The following is a 14,250-nucleotide window of genomic DNA, read 5'->3' on the forward strand; positions in this document are numbered from 1 at the left end:
GGCTTCCCCATATTTACAAGGCCATGTAAAGTCACCCTGTGTGACATTCCTTGGTCTTGTTAAATATTTTTCTCTTTCACGCATGACTCTGCATGAAAGGGGTTTTCCATGGGTGTTGCTGTGGGTGTTCCCACCAACATCCATGGAACGTGACGCATTCCCAGATTTTCAACATTTTGTAAACCTGGGAATCCGTCGGAATCCTCCGCCTTCCCTGCGGAGGCGTAAGGAAATGCAACAAAGAAAAATACTACTTTTTCTCCTCGTTTTTTCCTCTTTCTATGCGTGCTGCATTCTGCAGCATGCATAGAAAGAGGTAAATAACATCAAGGATTGTTTTTGTGCAGGAAAGTGTACCTTCCTGCACATGCCCTCAGCGCAGGCACCCTTGCAAAATGACGCAAGGATGTCTGCGCTAGGGCACGGCTGCTGTTTGTGCGCCGGCTCAGGAGAGAAGGACAGGAATACAGCGTATTTTGTAAATACCGTGAAATCCTGCCCTTTTTTTATGCACGGCAGCGCAGCAGGCAAGCTTGCTTCGCTGCTATGTGTGAAAATCTTGTTAAAGAGGCCCTATGTTTCTAAGCTTGCAAATGTTAGGTCGATGCCTTTTTTGAAAGACTCACATTATTTTTTTAATGTGGAGTAGATATTACTATTTTTGTGGCTCACAATTCTATCAGGTGTGTTTGCATTGGTCTAGCCTACCTACTGTAAGGAGCTAATTGCACTGTGTTCACTTGTGCTCCTGCCTCAGTGTTTCCCTTTCTAAGTCTTCCACATCCAGGTCACTGCTACTGTGTCTTTCAAGTCATAGCACTCATTTAAACAGATTCTGAATGTTTGTGTTTCTTTCCCCTTGGAGGTTGTTTCTTTATATTTTTATCTATTTTATCCAGTTATATAATAAGAATGGTTGTTCATAGAAACATGCTTTGTAATATCTTGCAAGCCTTACTTGATGCCTGTCAGGGGTTTCAAAGCTCGCATGTAACAGGAAAGATGCCTTAACTGTGATTCATTTCCTATAAGTCGCAGTGCCGAATTTGTTTTCAAGACTTTTAACTTTGCAAAGCAAATAAAAATTAAATATATGGTTAACAGAGCCTTTCATCTTTCACTGCTGGTAAAAAAGGGCATTCATAATGACAATACTACACTTAAAGCATTAATCATCACAACTGACAAACTATCCCTTGCAGGTCCATCTTTCAAGCAAGCATCTACTAATAAACGTAAATGCATATCCTTATCAGCCAAAAGTGACATTATTTCACATTGCTCTTTATTTTCTTTCCTTATATATGTCTTGTTTAATCTACCCTATAGTGTCAATGCACTACAAAACAAAAACCTACTTTAAATAAATCTTTTAATTTCTTTACAATGATCATTGCATTTAACATTTCACTTCTAATAATAGACAATATGCATAAAGCACATTTTAAATGTTAGCATATTATTTCTAACCAAATCAAATTTGTCAAAACATTGACAGTCTCAGGCAAAATAGTGAAAATAAACTGAAAATGCTCTAAACGTTTCTAAACGACACTAAAATCAACTAATAAATCATGTAACATAACAAAATACCCTGCATGTAACGGTATACAATCGTTTCAACGCAACTTTTACAACAAACTTCTTTTACAACGCAACTTTTACAACGCAGGATCCATTACAACGAATGTCTTTACAACGCATGTTTTTACATCGCAGGTACCTTTACAACGCATGCCATTACAACGTAAGTATTGGTAAGTATATAATTATATTAAAAATTGTATTTAATTATTTTTATAAAAATAAATAAATATGAATTAATTATTATATTTAAAAATAAAATATTATTTATAAAAAAAAATAATGTATGGAATTCTATTATTAATTAATATTTTTACCCCTACACTATCCAGCACTTACCCTACTATTACACCCCCCTGGAGTTAGGATAGTAATTTTTACCCCTACACTATCCAGCACTTACCCTACTATTACACCCCCATGGAGTTAGAATAGTAATTTTTACCCCTACACTATCCAGCACTTACCCTACTATTACACCCCCCTGGAGTTAGAATAGTAATTTTTACCCCTACACTATCCAGCACTTACCCTACTCTTTCACCCCCCTGGAGTTAGAATAGTAATTTTTACCCCTGCACTATCCAGCACTTACCCTACTATTTCACCCCCCTGGAGTTAGAATAGTAAGTTTTACCCCTACACTATCCAGCACTTACCCTACTATTACACCCCCCTGGAGTTAGAATAGTAATTTTTACCCCTACACTATCCAGCACTTACCCTACTATTACACCCCCCTGGAGTTAGAATAGTAATTTTTACCCCTACACTATCCAGCACTTACCCTACTATTACACCCCCCTGGAGTTAGAATAGTAATTTTTACCCCTACACTATCCAGCACTTACCCTACTATTACACCCATTATTTTAAAACACATAAATTATTTAATAATATATATATATATATTTATAAAAAAATTAAGTAAAATTAAAATTAAATTAAATTAAAATATATTAATTTAAATTAATTACATTTCAAAAAAATAATATACTTACCAATACTTACGTTGTAATGGTATGCGTTGTAAAAGTACCTGCGATGTAAAAAAATGCGTTGTAAAGACATTCGTTGTAATGGATCCTGCGTTGTCAAAATTGCCTTGTAAAGGTAGGCGTTGTAAAAGTATGCGTCGTAACGTCCTACATCCGCATGTAACATGTGTGTGGGGGTGGAGTTTGGCTGATATTTGAGGTGCATGTGTGACCTGAGAGCTCTCCGGCTGCCCCGCCACCCTGGATAACCTTGGATCATCTTGATACCTCAATAAGCTTGTGGTGTGCTTGTGGTTGCATTGATTACTGTTTATGTTTCCAAAGTCGAACGGAGCACTTTTTTGGGCAATACAGTAGTACACCTTGCTGAGGTAATCCATTTCCTGGGACTTATTAGGGATGATTTTAATTGTGTTGCAGATACCTGTCTAGAATGCAGCATACTTAGAAAGAGAAAACAACAAGGAGAAACAAAGACTCTCCTCCTTGTGCCTCTGATGGGAAGGTGTAATATTCTGACACATTCCCAGTTCTACCAGAGTTGGTAAATCAAGGAATGCTTCAGAATATGAGTGGATTCCTGGGAACACCCACGCTCCAGCCATGTAACACCCCTACCATGCAGTGTAAGGAAAGGGGCAGAGTTTTGCTGCCTTGCGTTACTGCAGATTTACCAAGTGACGCAGGACCAAGCACAGTGGCCTTTTGTGGCTTGGTAAATCTCATTCTAGGTTTTGCGTAAGACTTTGTCCCCTTGAGTGGTGCAAGGGTGATGCAAAACATCAGTAAATCTGGGCCCAAATCTCTAAAACTATTGTGTTCAAAGCTCTCCTCTGAGTAATCCACCTTCCTCCTTTGTTGGTTTTTAGGAGATGAGATAGGCTGCTGCCTGAGGAGGCTCTGTTGTCGGACAAGCTTCCCTAACGAACTGCACACTAATCCGTAGGTAAAAACCTACTCCTTGCAGCGGCACTTGGATTGGAGCTAGTGGGGCCTCTGATGCGGCCACTGAAAATCCTGTGCGGCGCCCTCTGACTCTGTGATGCCAAGAGGACGAGGTGCGGCCTGCGCACCATGCCGGAGCCAGGGTCTAAAGTTGTACAAAACAGACCACGGGCCCACGAGTGGAACACTTAGAGGCTGGGAGGCATCTCATTCGTGAGGTGTAATTGCAGGCCTGACCCAAACATGGCACCCAGGCTGCTTTTGCTCAGAGCAGGACGTTTTGGCTTTCTCCAACTGGTGACCTCTTTCCTGGATCATCTTGTAGTTTCCAGGTCTGACCATACTCTCTATCCAGGAAACTGACCTGTCTTTTAACAACAGGGACCTGAACAACACTCAGCGCCTGACCCTAAAATGGCCACCACTGATCTCACATGGCCAAGCCTCGTGGCTGAAAACCCCCTGTCTCAGAGCCACAGTGATCAACAACCACGACCTATCCCTGTTCCTCACCCTCTGCCGACGGAGTCCGAACCGCCTGGCCGATACCCGGTGGAGCTGCTCCGACAGCTATAGGGGAGACTGGTTCTGGCACACCACTTTGGCCGTCACCTACCCAGCTGGTCTTCGGACATTTGTCTCGTCTTCTCCTCCGCAGATGCCTCCTTCCTCTGGACTTCCAACTCTCCCCGCTCTGGGTTTTTTTCCCCTCCTCTTTGCTCTTTAATTGTTTTCCCGTTGAGACCTAGCTGTTTGGCTGATGCCCGGTGGAGCTACCCGATAGCTAAAGAGAAGATGGGCTGTGGACTTCCTCCTCAGCCGTCACCTACCCAGCCGGACTTTGGGCAGACCCTCCTTTCGTCTCTCCATCCTATCTACCTCCTACCCACCTCCTACCCCTTTACCCCACCCCCTTATCCTTCTAAGCTCCATTTATTTTGTCTTCTACGCTTTTGAATTGTTTTTCTAGTAACTGATGTAACTTGTAAATGATGTAATTTTGAATTCCAGTGGAACCTTATGTAAAGCGCTCTGATACCTCCGGGTCTAGCCAGCGCTATATAAAACTCTCAAAATAAAAAATAAAATAAAAGAATTAGAGGAGCAAGAATCCCCCACATAGTTCCTCGTCCTATAGTGTATCACCATGTTTTCAAGAAATTTCTGCCAATGAAAGGAAATTTAATATTAACACTTACCTGGTGTGGTGCACTATTAATCTTGGAGATATGTGTTGGCCAAGAGGAGAAAGTGGAACTTTACACACACAGGAGTGTCCAAAAAAGTGACTAAGCGCGAAGGTAAAAACTTGATCCGCCCCAAGCACTTGAAATATCCGACTCGTGCTCCATTGCGGTTGGCCTGAAACTTTGACTTGGTCCCAGTCCTGCTTGACCAGATAAGCACAGTGGGCTCTTTTCATTTTTAGGTGGCAGAAAGCACGTTTTTACATTTAATCTGTAAAAGTTCATATCTACGGTTCCCTACACTGGATTATTGTTGTTTTATATTTTTTTGTGTGTTGCAATTGTTTATTAAGGAAGGCATAGGGTTACATAGCATGGGTAATCATCATCCAACAGTCATGTATGGCAAGTTCATTCAATGGTAATTAGGATGAGATGTTACATAGTACATAACAATGAGAATGGGGAGGGAAGGGAAGGATGGGGAGGTAGTCATGTGGGGCCAGGGTAGGAGACAAGGGCTAGGGGCTTCCAGGAAGTGCCCACATATGATTTAAGAGAGTTTCAAGCATCAAGGAACCTGGATGGTGACCTGCAGGTGGTGAGGTAGTATGGGCTCACGTCGCCGGCTCTCGGGTGGGCACTTTTGGTGGTGTCTGCAGTGTCATATGGTAACTGATGTGTGTGGGGGAATATGAGCAACCTGGATAATAGATATATTTTATGTTAGTAGCGATGTGGCTGATGAACAGGTAGGGTGTCTGGGGCTGGGTGTCTCAGGTTGTGTGTGGGGCGGAGGTCAAGGTTGGGTTATAGAACGAGAAGGAAGTACAGTTCCCCGCTGATCCTGCTATCGGTGGGATATCCATAGGTCATTGTATAAATGAATTGGCGTATCCATAGGTCATTGTATACATGAATGGGAGTATCCATAGGTCATTGTATAAATGAATGGGAGTATGACGAAAAGAAAGGGTAGGGAAGAGGAAGATGAGAGAGCAAGGTTGATGGTGTTGGCGGTCTCACCTGCTTTCGTTAGGGTGAGGGGACTGGGAATCCATATCGTTTGGTGGATCTGCGTGTCCGGGTGGAGGGGGAAGGGGCAAGGGGGAAGGGGGAAGGGGGAAGGGGAAGGAGTTGTGGAAGGGGAGGGGAGTTGTCTGCAGTGTTGGGGGAGAGGATGTGAGGAAGAAAGGGGCAAGCATGAGGGGTTGGGCTGGTGAGGGAGGGGAGGGTGAAGGGAGGGATAAGGGGTTGATCCATGGGAAGTGAGGGGAATAGGTCGGGAGGGGAGGGGAGGGAGGATGGGGAGAGGTTGGGAAGAGGAGGGTGTGGGCATAGAGGGAAGTTGGGGAAGGGTAGGGTGCAGTAGAGTAGTGCAGGGTAGGACAGCGGCGGAGGGGTGAGGAGTGGGTCAGTACCTGGATAGCAGTTGAAATAGGAGAGGGGAGGATTGAGGGGAGAAAGTGAAGACGCATTTTGTGCAATAGGGTGGGGTAGGCAGTTGTGTGGAGCAATGCTGGCCAGTTTAATCCATATGGGTGAAGGGGGTTTAAGGGGAGGGTGGGGGACCTGAGGCACCTGATGTAGGGCATCTACCATCGTTTTCATCATACAGGAAAGGTGCCCACATCTGGAGGAACAAATAGGTCTGGTCTTGCAAATTGTAAATAACACGTTTATGCAAAGCTGCTTGGACCATGGCCACAAGCCAAGCCTCCTGCAATGGGGGTGCTGGAGACCTCCATTTGTGAAGGATGCATATCTTGGCTGGCCAAGGCTGTGTGGAGGAGGCGTTGCTGTGGCCGTGAGAGTTCCAGTAAGTTCCGTGTATCATGGAGGAGAATAGCTGAGGGGGTGAGTGGTAGGTGAAGAGACATAGAGGTACTCAAGAATGATCCAACATGTGACCTGAAGGGTTGGATCGAAGGCCACTCACATATGATATGGGTTATATTGCAGTGGGTGTTTGCTCATATCCAGCAGTTTGAGTGTGGGAGGAGACCTGCTTTGTTCAGTTTTGTTGGTGTCTAATGCCAATCGTGTAACGTCTTGAAAAGGCAGAACTTCAGGCGGACCTCCCTCATGCCCCTATCCAGGGACTCTAGGGCATCTGCCCACTCGTCTTCTTCATATGTGACTAGCAGATGGGCTTGCCATGTGGCATATAGAGCTCGCAAAAGGGGTTGTGAGAAGAGATAGAATGAAAATGTACTGTACAGACCTGAGATCACCCCTTTGTGTTTTCCTCATGTGTGTAGATAGGACACTACTGGCGAAGGCTGTAGGGACCATGGGCCAGAGCCAAACAACCCCTCAGGCAGTAAGAAACAATTGACAGTGTACCCTGTAAAGCCCAAGCACCTGACCCACTATCCCTAGTTATTATATGTCCAATGGGGGTCTCCGTGGCAATATGTGTGCACACTGTTAATGCACCCACTGCCACAGTGCAATCCAATACAGGATTATACTAATTTCAAACAAAATGCAAAGGTGCACCACTTGACAATCAGACAAGAAATCACTGGTCCATGTCCAGAAAGTTTTTATCAAAATTTATTTTCTTATTCATATTATTCTTTTTGTAAAAAAGCACAAGACATTCAACGTGTTTTGTCTAGTACATGGACTTCTTCAGGGCATAAAATCAGTGAGGCGGGCACTCCTAACGCATATCAATGGTGGAGTATCCAAGTTAGAAACACTTCACAGGACAGGTTTATGCAAAGCTCATATCATTTGAAGTGCGTATAACGGAGAAAGGCACTTCTTATGGAACAGGAAGGATAGTCCAAGGTATGATAGCACCTTACTGGACTTGTTCTGGAACCTCACCATGATAACGTGGGCCAGAGGTAGTGGGACGGTATCGTCTTGGCCCCACAGGAGGTGTTTTGAACTGTATCGCTGCTGGATTGAGGCCGCATTGGGTGTTCGTCCCACTACCTCGGGTCCAATTTTGAGAAAAACTTTATGGACATGGACCAATGATTTCTTGTCTGTTTGTCAAGTGGTGCACCTTTGCATTTTGTTTGAAACCCCTCAGGCAGTGTTGCAATTGCATGTAGTGCCAGGTTTGTGTCGGGTGGAGGCCGAATTCTTCCCTCAGCTGTTCAAATGATTTGAGGTGTCAGTTTAGGAGGAGCTGGTCAAGAGTGTGAATACCTGCATCCCTCCATTGGGTCCAGTACAGTTCCTGCCAGTCAATGCATATGCTGGCATTACCCTGGGGGTTTTCTCATGGAGTCTTGGGCCTGTCCCAAGTAGGCGGTGTGCGTGATGCCAGGCCTTATGCATAGCGTGCAACACTGAATAGGTGAGGTCATGTTGGTAGGCTCAGGCGCCGTATAGGGTAGAAAGGCCTGCGTCCACAACAGGCCCGTATAGGATAGAGAGACCTGCATCCATAGAGAGTAGGTTCCGTTCAATGTGGACCCATGTGGTGGATCCAAGATCCCCAGCAGCATATATGCCATTTGGGAAACCTGGAGAGCAAGGGCATAATGTTCCACTGATGGGAGGCCCAGGCCTCCACTGAAACGGCATGCATTGCAAAGTGTGGAAAGAGGCACTCGGACAGAGAGCATCCTGAGTGTCTATATGAAGCATGGTAGGGTTACCATCCGAATTGCCTGCACTCTGCCCCACATAGAGAAGCCGAAAACTGACCTCTTTTCGAAATCCTGTTTCATCTGACAAAGTAGTGGGTTCAAATTGTCCGGGACCATCCTCACCATGCCTCTGTTCACCAGTACTACCAGATATTTGAGACAGGAGGTTTGCCAGTGGAAAGGGTATCCGTGTATTGTTGCTTCGGTGGTGCCGACCGAGATGTGAAGGGCTTCGCTCTTCTCCTAATTTATTTGTTATAGCCAGAAAATGTTGAGAAGTCATCAGTGAGGTTGGTAGTGATCGTTGCAGATCAGTCAGAGTGAGCAGGGCATTATCAGCGTAGAGGTAGAGCTTGGAGTGGCCTGTTGGGATTGGAATGCACGCTATGCTACTAGAGTTGCGGATGGTGGAGGCAAGGGGTCCATGGCCATAAGAGAGAGGAGTGGGAAGAGGGGGCATCCCTGACGTGTTCCCCGGTGAATCGGGAAAGTATCAGAGAAGAAGCCCCCCGCAGTTGACCTGGACAATGGGGCAGTCATACAACAGTCGCACCTTAGAGATGAATTTGTCTCCCAAGCCGAAGCACTCCATCACTGTAAATGGGTAACTCCATTTGATGAGGTCAAACACCTTTTCTGCATCAAGGGAGAGGGCCAATGCATCAGTCAGGATATCTGTGGCTGTCCAAAGAGTGTGTGCCAAGGTTGTTTCTGGAAGACCGGCCTGATACAAAGCATACTTGTGTGTGGTGTATCAGAGTGTGGAGGACTTTGCACAGGCAGGATACTAAAACACTATTTTAATGTTGCAGTTTAGCAAGGAGATGGGCCTGTAGCTGCCACATAGTAAGGATCCCAGGTTTGGGCACAGTGGCAATCACCACATTGTTAAACAGGGGACCCAGGGAGGATGTCCGTTCCATCTCCTAAAACACGGCCTGCAGGGTGTCAACCATCTCTTTGCCAGACCACCTACAAAATTCTGCCGGGAAGCCATCTTCCCCGGGGGCTTTTTGGTGGGGTAGTTTGATATTGCAAGCTCTATCTCCTCTTTGCTGAGTTCCCCTTCTAGGAGCTCTCTGCTCTTGCCTGAGAGATGGGGGAGGTACACCTCTCTCAAGAAGGTAGTCTTTTGGTCCCCTCCAACTGGTTCTCCTAGAGTATAAAGGGATTTGTAGAATGAGGCAAACATGTTCACAATGTTTTGGAGAGTGACGGTCTCACTCCCTGCCGATTTTATAGGGGGGATGGCAATGGCGGCTTCCCATTGATGGAGCTTTGCTGCCAGCAGTCGTCCAGCTTTTCCCCCTTGTTCGTATTGTTGCCCTGGGTATCCGTTGCAAAGTGTATTCAGCTTTAGAGGTGAAAAGGCTGTTTCGGGCCATTTAGGCCTTTTCTAGGGATCTGCGGTGCTGCAAGGTGGGGTGGGTGGAATAGAGGCAGGTATAGGACAAGATGTCCCTCTGTAGATCCTTCTGGCAATTAGCTACCTGTTAATTAGCCACTGAGGCATCCCTCATGAGTTGGCCCCTGGTGGTGGCCTTCATATCCGCCTAGAATATTCTGTGAGAAGTCACAGAGTTATGGTTATCGGAGAGATATGCAGAAATATGGGCCTTCAGCTGGGATTTACCCCGAGGAGTTTGGTGCCGCTCTATGTACATGCACCAAGGTTTACAGCCCTACCTCCAGGGATATAAGGACTGGAGAGTGATCGGAAAGTGCCGCCTCCATTATTTGAGAGTCCTGAATGATTGCACTTGTTCTGTGAGAGACGAGGAAGTAGTCCAGCCTGGAGAGTGTACCATGGACAGAGGAGGTGAAGGTGTAGTCTGTATCTGTCGGGTGACTAAGGCGCCAGTGAGCTACCAATCCATTGCCCACCAGCATATCTCCTTCAAGGCACTATCTGCAGCATTGCCTCTACCGAAAGGTACCGTTCTGTCCAGGATTGGTTCCCCTGTGAGTTTCCAATCCCTACTAATAGGATATTCAAGTGGAGTAGGAATAACCGTTTCGCCCATTTGGGGCGTAGATCGACCCCACACATGAGAAATTGTCTCCCAAGCGCAACTTGGCATATGCATAAGTGCCATCTGGGTCAGACTATGTCTCCGTTACTGTGACCGGCAGGGATTTGCAGAGAAGATTCGCTACACCGCATTTGCCAGAAGGTCCTCCATCTGGGGTTGCTCTTGTGTGCGTGTGCTACTGTGAATCACCTTGCTCACCCAGTCTTGATGCAGTTTGTCAGACTCCAGGGCATCTAGGTGTGTTTCCTGTAACCGGGCCACATCTACCCTTTTGGACTGGAGATAAGAGAGTACCTTTTTCCTTTTAATGTAATGTGTGAGGCCGCTCACGTTCCAGGACATAACTTGCAGTGGGTGTGAAGCACACATATTTGGGACGGGTGTAGTCAGCTGGAGGTAAGCCCTCGCTTCATTCTGTTAGGGTGCCATAAGGCGGACAGGTGCTGCAAAAGATAGTAGTAGGAGTAGTGCTCAGGTGCGGTGTGGTTAGTAAAAAGGTGATGCCCGCGAGTACAGGCAGAGGGAAGATATTGGAGATAGGAAAGGTATGAAAACAAGTGGAGGCACATGTGATAGGCTGAGGTAGGCTGGAGTGGCGGATACCAAGAATAAGAGGGAAGGGCAAGGGTTGGCAGGGAGATTAGAGGGATCTTGAGGGTTGGGGATATCCACGGGCATGCAGAGGGGGGTGCTCTGAGGGGGCAACTGGTGTCTATGGTAGGGGTACTAGTATCAAAGGTACAGGTATCGGAGAAGATGGGTAAAAGTATGAAGGGAAAAAAGAGGAGGGGAGGAGCAGGGAGGCATAAAAACAGAGGTCGCTGCTGCCTAGTGTGCAGCATGGAGTTCGACCGGTCGGGTAGGGGGTGATGGGGGGCTCAAGAGAATACACAGTGGCCATGGGTGTGGATGCATGGTTGATGAGGTGAGATCTCGGCCATTATCTGGGGGGAGGGTGACCGTGCTCTCAGGAGTGTGATAGCACAGGGGGGAAGGTGATCTCCTTTCCCTCTGCTGTTGTGTGCTTCAAGGTGGGAAAGTCGAGGTTGGTGGCTCTATATTAGCAGCCGGGGGCGAGGGATTCAGGGGGCATCGAGTAGAAATATGATGCATTTACTGGGGTGTCTGTAGAAGGGTGGGATAAAAGTATGGGTGGGTTGGGGCACGTAGGGGGAAGGATGGCTCATAGGCGCCCTTAGTCTATTAGCTTCCAAGGCTTGGAGAAGTGGGTATGGGTGGGGGTAGAGGTTTGGAGCACATAGCATGAATCAAACAGATATTACAGTAAGAACAACATTAACTGTAACAGAATTGACAGTGGGCAGCAGATAACTATAAAAGCATTTATAACAGTGGAGGTGATACTCAGCTGTCTGTCGACCATTAACCGTCATGTCCCTCAGACTTGTACCAGCGTGAGTGAATGTCCCCTTTGCAGGGCCATGGGGTAAGTCCCTTCTCGATCATTCTGTTGTAGAATTAGGTTTCAAAGGGGGGAGAGATTTGTCTCTACCCTGGTCATGGATGAAAGCAGCTACTGATTAGTGGGCCTGCACCTTGTCTTCTTGGGCGCAGGCTTCCCTCTCATGGTTTCTACCTCGGTGCCGAGATTCACTATTGGTTCACCGCCTAATACGAGAGACAGGGAGGGAAGGTTCGATGTTGTGGAAGGCCCGATCATGGTGCAGGAGATGTCCATGTCCTGCAGTTGAGTACTGTCCAGGAATAGGTGTAGCTCCTCAGGGTCATAAAAGTCTTTGGATATGCAATCCTTGGTGATTCATAAACATACATGCTCAAAGAGGCCATACTAAATGCCCATTTGGCATAGGCGGGGACAGAAAGAGAGGAAGGCCTTGCATCAGCTGTTGATCTCCCTAGAAAGTCCACAGACATGCAAATTTCATGTTCCTCAAATGTGAATGAGCATTGAGAGCTTGCTACAGAAACAGTTGTTGTGTCTGTTCATGGTACAGAAAACAAGCAATGAGGTGTTAGGGCCATGCTGCAGTGTCCCTGCTTGGAGGGTCGATGCAGTGAGCATGTTGCATCCCCAGTGGGGGTTCAAAGGTAAAGCCTGTGAGCCTTGGGAGGGAGTTCCAGAGAAACGTTTTGACATTGGATCCTTCCATCAATTCTGTGAAGCCGAAAAAGCAGACAATGTCTCTTCTGCTGCGGTCTTCCAGGTTGATCAGTTTGCTGCGTAGGAAGAGAAGCTCTCGGTCTCTATCCAGCATGGTATCGAGGCGGACCTCCACCACCATCATCCTCTGATCCAGTCCCTCCACATGGTTGTGAAACTCTGCAATGTCTGATCGTATCGATTTCGTTCCCTCTGTCAGTGTGGATATGTTAGCGTTCATTCCTTCCAGTCAGCGGCCTACCGCCAAGATTTTTTGTAGTGTGGTATTGCCCTGCACGGAGACCATGGGGCCTGGGGTGGATTGCTCATAGAGGGGGTAGGTCTCTTTGTGGTCAGGGTACATGGCTGCTTTAAAGGTTTCGTAAATTGGAGCTGTTGTGTAGACTTGCCTGTGGGTTTATCAGCTGGAATTCGCCCTTGGTTGTGGAGGAGTACCCTGCTCTTCTGTGCTGTCAGAACTTCTCCCAACAGAGAGAGGTAGTCGAGGTGGTGGCTGACGGTCAGCTTCTTCCGATTCTAGGTTGTTGGGTGCCGGTGCTGTTGTAGCCCATGGGCATCGAGGGGTGTGTATAAGGAAATGGGAAGTGTCCCACAGCACTCCGTGAAGAGCAGCCAACAAGGCAGCATTAGGGCCCAAACTGCTGCTAGGGATCGGGCTCTTAAAAAGAGGAAAACGAGAGTTGCATCGGGCGCCTGGGAGTCGTGGTGAGGAGATCCCCATTTCCGGTGTGCCTCTCTAGGTGAAACTGCTGTGGTGGGCCCAGTCGCCTGTTGGTGTCTTTGATTGGGGGTTGTTGATATCAGGGAATCAGGTGGGCGGAGTGTGACCAGGCTGAGTCCTTGACAGCCCCACCCTTACCCAGGTCTGCCACGTTTTCCTCCTCTCAGGCAGGCTGTGGTGTAATGGTTTGCAGGCGGTGGGTGTCCTGAGGGATCGGTGGAAGGGCCGCATGAGGCAGGTAAGAGGGTAGGAGAGCGAGAGGCTGTGTCCGCTCTGATAGGTTCTCATGATCAGTTATGGGTGGGGTACTCTAACCTCCGGGGATCATGCTTGTCCGGGCCCGGTACAGCTTGGCCACACAGGTTCTTTAGCTGTTAGCTGGAAGGCTGTTAGGTGGATGACAAGCATCCCCATGCTGTGATGTGGATGGACCGCTGTCCACCCAACTGGGTTGTGGAATGTTCTGCAGAGGTTATGTCAGGCATGGGGTCAGGCCTTTCCTTTCCTAATGTACCCCTTGTGGCCCTGTTTCTCACCACCAGTGATGCTGGGAGATAATGGCAGGGCCTGGTAGCAAGCAGGGGTCTTCCTCCAGGTGTTCATGGACTTGTGCCCGTCGTATGATGCAGTGTAGGGTTGTGTGTGAGTCTTGCGGCCGCTTGTAGGTTGGGGTAGATCCTCGCCAGGCCAGCTGGCGTGTTGCGGGGTCCCACTGCTGCCAGTCAGTCCTGCAGATCCTGAGTCCCAGGCGCGCTCACAGCATGTGGAAAAGGGTGGACCGCTGGCAATAGTTTCTGGAGGTGTGGGCGGGCGGAACTGCTTCGCAAGGGCCCAGGCCTCAGTTTCACCTCAGGCCCCGCAGTCATGCCCGGTCACGGTGGCGTCAAAGCATAGTTGCAGCTGCGGCGTGCATCGCATCTCCCTGGCTAGTTTGCAGGTCCTCTATCGCACCGAGAAGGCCAATGTCTCCATTCGGGGCCCACCTAGGAGCGGAGCTCTAAGCTTAAGTGGCCATCTTTGCTCGT

This window comes from Lissotriton helveticus, chromosome 9, assembly GCF_964261635.1.
Source record: "Lissotriton helveticus chromosome 9, aLisHel1.1, whole genome shotgun sequence".
In the NCBI taxonomy this organism is placed as follows: domain Eukaryota; kingdom Metazoa; phylum Chordata; class Amphibia; order Caudata; family Salamandridae; genus Lissotriton; species Lissotriton helveticus.